This window comes from Miscanthus floridulus, chromosome 8, assembly GCF_019320115.1.
Source record: "Miscanthus floridulus cultivar M001 chromosome 8, ASM1932011v1, whole genome shotgun sequence".
Classification (NCBI taxonomy): Eukaryota; Viridiplantae; Streptophyta; class Magnoliopsida; order Poales; family Poaceae; genus Miscanthus; species Miscanthus floridulus.
Genome location: NC_089587.1, coordinates 64,255,968 through 64,260,847, shown reverse-complemented (window position 1 = coordinate 64,260,847; position 4,880 = coordinate 64,255,968).

Below are 4,880 nucleotides of genomic sequence, written 5' to 3'. Positions count from 1 at the left end.
TACACTATGAAGCCATTTCATAGGTTTCCCTAACAAGTTAGGGCCGCTAGGTTTCCTTGGCAGGCAGATGTAGGGACCCCCTTTCCTATGGCACAAATCCATCGCGACTATACTCATAGGAACAGAGGCAGCCCTATACCCAAAGTGGCAAGCCCCATTTGCGCCAAAAAGGTAACCTCTAACCAGCTAGGAAAGGTCCTATTACTGAGCTAAAGTCAGAGCCATATGACTCTCCCGGTTGCACTGTCAGTCCCAGCTTTTGCCGACAGATAAGTCCTTATGGAGGGCCGGGAGCAATATGAACAAAGGTCATTTGCACTTTCGCCCTATGGAACAGTTGTTATAAATCATGTTACTCACTTTGTTCTATAGTATCATTCATCAACATGTATGTCAAGTTCAGTTAGAGCACTAGCAATCTACCCATATGCATTTAACCCATAGGAGACAAGGAACAGGATAAACAATCACTAGGATGTCCTTACGGGTATCAAAATTAGACACATGCAAATGAGTAATTGATTAAAGTGAAATAGGACATCAAGGAAGGCCCATGCTATACTTGCCTTGGTTCACAAACTCGTGCTGGTCCTGCTGGTCGTCGAAGAGTTCTTGGTCTCCCACGTTTTCCTCACCGTCTGAACGCGACCAACACAGCAACATACAACATTCCAAAAGCATTCATGCAAAGCAAACATTCCTATCATTAGAACAGTACACCAACAGTATTGAAAACAAGATAAAATGTTTGTAAAACTAATCTACGTCTCGCTACGATCACGTCAACGCGAAGTTCATGAAAAACGGAGCTAAAATGCGAAAGTTATGATTTAAACGGGTTTTCCTATAGCCATATATTTAATTAAATCTAATCATGAAATTAAAAAGTTCTAAACTTGACTAACAGTAGCTCCAACATGTAGCTTATGAAATTACGAAGCTGACGCGATTTGAATGGATCAATTCGGAGCTAAAACGACAATTTTAGAAGCGAAACAGTTCAAATGGCATTTCTGTAAATACTGAAAACGTATTTCTGACTTAAGCCGTGGAGTTTACGCTTTCCAAACGGGATTGCGCATTCGGGGAAATACGCTTTGAGCTGCGGGTTAGGACTTAGAATAGTCTAGGTACTCTTTTGCATAATTACCCGCGAAGGGGTAACTTCTAATCCTGGCCGTTGATCTCGCGATGGGCGGCTGAGATTAGACCGAGGAGGGAGAAAAGGGGGGGGGGGGGCTGGCCGGAACAGGGTCTTCGGCGGCCAGGTGCCATTGCCGGCGATGTGGAGGTCACGGTCGCGCGCGGTTAGGGTCTAGGGTTCACCAAATGGACCTCCAAGGGCACCGGTGAGCGCGGGGGAAGAAGGGGGGTCGCGGCCATGCCGTTTCGGCGGCCGGGAACGGCGGCTAGCGCGGTGGCCGCCATGGCCGGCGACCATGGCTTGCGGAGCTCGCGGCCAAGGCTCAAGAAGCCAAAAAAATGAGAAATAAGATGCTCGGGGAGATAGAGGGGAGAACGGTGAGTCTCACCGCGGTGAAAACCGGAGCGGAGGCGGCTCGGTGATGGAGGTTCGCGCGGAGGCGGACGGCGGAGCTCGGAGACCTCGGGGCGGCGGTTCTCACGGGCACGGCGACGCGAGAGGGAGCGGGGAAAAACAGAAGGGGGGGGGGGGGCGGCTCGGGTGCGGGCTTCGATTTAAAGAAGCCAGGCGCGAGGAGGGGCGCTCCCACGACGCGAGAAGGCCGGGCGCGGCGGCGGTTGCCCAGGCGCACGCGCGGGCGGTTGTCGAGTCGCGCGGGGGTGAAGACGGCGCCGACAAGCGGGCCCGGGCGTCAGCGGCAGGGCACGGGGGGGGGGGGGGCGTGGGCGGTTGCCTGGCGCGGCTGCTGGGCCGAGCGGCCGAGGCGTGCGGCTGGGCCGGCGATTGGCGGGCCGAGCGGGGAAAAGGGGAGAGGGGCTAGCGGGCCGAAAACAAGGAAGGAGGGGGAGATGATCATTTTTCCTTTTTATTTTCCAAACAATTTTTCCCAAAAGTATTTTCAAATAATTTTTGAATTCATTTGAACTCTAATTCAAGAACAATCATCACATGAATAAATATTGCAGCAGCATGTATGCATCAAAAGTTTCTAATCTTATAATTGATTTTAATTCCCCAAAAATTATTAATTTCCTATAATTGAATGCACACTTAATAACATAATCAAATCAAATTTACTTTTTTTTAAAAGAATGAAAAATTTTCGGTGTTACAAGATTCTATCCTAAAAAGAATGTGATTATGCTTTACTCCATCTATTCCAAATTATAAGTCATTTTAACTTTCTTTAGAGTTAAGGTATCTAAAGTTTAACCAAATTTATATAATAAAATAATAACGTTATCATACCAAATAAGTATCCCTAGATTCTTTATTAATTATATTTTATTGTATACCTATTTAATGTCATAAATCTTTGTAATTCTCTCTACGATTTTGATCAAAGTTGAGATTTTGGGATCTCCAAGAAATTTAAAATGACTTATAATTTGGAACGAATGGGGTACGTGCCACCCCTCCTCCTCTGGTCTGCTGAACAATTCAGGAGGGGAGGAAGGAGCAGTGCATGCATGGATTATATATACTACACAGAACGAAAAAGAATGGATGATGTAGTATGTAATTATTTTTTTGAATTTCCAATTAATTTGCGGACTAGTCTTTCCCACGTCAGCAATCAGGATGCCAGCATGTCACGTCAGTCCATGTCAGCCTAGGGTGAAAGTGACCTTATTTTGTATTAAGGGGGTGTTTGGTTCTTTAGTCGCTCATAAAATTCATGTCACATCGAATATTTAGATACTAATAAGGAGCATTAAATATAGATTAATTACAAAACCAATTACATAGATGGAGGCTAATTTCTGAGATAATTTTTTTAAGTCTAATTAATCTGTCATTAGCATACGTTTACTGTAGCACCACGTTGTCAAATCATGGACTAATTAGGCTTAAAAGATTCGTCTCGCAAATTAGTCGCACGTTATGCAATTAGTTTCGTAATTAGTCTATATTTAATACTCCATACATGTGTCCAAACATTCGATGTGACAGGAATTTTAGGAGTTCCTGCGAAACCAAACAGCCCCTGAGTTGGTGGAGCTAGGTTGCCTTAGCTAATCCGTTGTTTTGTTTTTGAGAACTGAAAAAAGGGCCATGCATGGTTCAAGGTTGTAAAAAGTGGATTTCACTATTCTTTTCGTGCCACGTGATATGCATATATGTATGCCCATCGCATATTAGATTTCAGTTGACCTTTAAATTTGCCTAAATATGTCACATCACATGTATTGCTGTGGTCCAAAACATTTGGTTTTTTGATGTCTCCGGTCACATATTATATTATATTCTGATGTTTGAACTAAGAAGTAGCCTCACGCGCACATACTTTTTGTTGTTGTTGTATATATGTATAATATCTGGTCAACCTGTGAAATAAACGGCGCCTTTTAATTTGATCATCTAGGATAGAGGTGGAACTCGGGCCGTGTCGTGCCGTCTCGGGTCATATCCACTAGACACATGAGGCACATCGGGCCGTGCCGATACGGCACGGCAAATATTTTATTCGGCTCAAGCATGGCCCATGGCACACCGGCACGTGTTTTCGCTCGTGATATAAAAAATATATATTTTGTGTGTACTATTTTTATGAATGTTTTAATGATTTTCATAATCTATCCATGAATTATTTATGTAGTATAATAAATGCTAGAAAATTGTATTGTAGAGTTGTAGATATGTGTACGTGCCATTTTCGTGCCGTGCCGGCCAAGCATGGCCCAAAATGCGGGCCGGGTCATGTAGCCTATCGTGTCAAGATCCTGGGCAGGACATGGCCCTTGTGTTCGTGTCGTGCCGGCACGGCCCAAAATATTTCATGCTATGTCAGGCTCGGGATCGTGCTAAAAACCGTACCGTAACCCGCCCTCGAATGACGTGGCTCAAGTCCCCGTTCTAGTCTAGCTGGAAGTCTACGGGGCTGTTCGGTTCACAGCCCCGACCAGCCACTGAGTTATGGCGTCACCCAGCACTTGGGGCAGAGAATATGGCCGCCATCTAAAAGCTGAACCAAACAGCTGCCTTTCTCTGTGGCGTGCCGCAGCTTTGGCAGGCGAAGTGTGGCGGTGAGATAAACACGCCCTACACTAGCAGAAACAGTAGAATTATCGAGTGCTTGAGGGTTTATCGAGGGCATTTTATCGGGCACTCGGCAAACATACTATTTACCGAGTATTTTTAATGCAACACTCGGTAAACCTACAGTACTCGGTAAAACCCAACTTTGCCGAGTGTCTAATTAAAAACACTCGGCAAGCTACAACGAAACACTCGGCAAACACGGACACTTGGCAGAGTAGATGCACGTGCGCGTGCGGCGGCCATGTGACGGACGTTGGGTGCGCCGCCCTACCGTTATAACTTTACCGAGTGTCCGTTAGAGACACTCGGCAAAATGATGTTGCCGAGTGTTTTTTATTGGTACTCGGCAAAATAATAATTTTTTTCTTCTCCTGCCCTCCAAACTTTTTCTACTCTCCACATACAACATGTGGTACTACATGTTAAAATTTGGCATATTTCTCGATCTGTTTGCTATATTTAATTAATTTATTGCATTTAGAGGAATTTTTTGGTTTAAGTCAAATTTGAACCGCAAGTGATTCAAATAATGGAATAAATTGAGTGGAGAAATCATATTCATGTTATTGAGTCTATTTTGGGGCCTTACTCGGGAAATGTAAAGAATTTTCGAACATTTTGTTCAGGAAACACGACCATGAATGTGTGGCCGAATAGTTTTTAAATTCTAAAAAAAGCAAACGAAGTCTGAAAA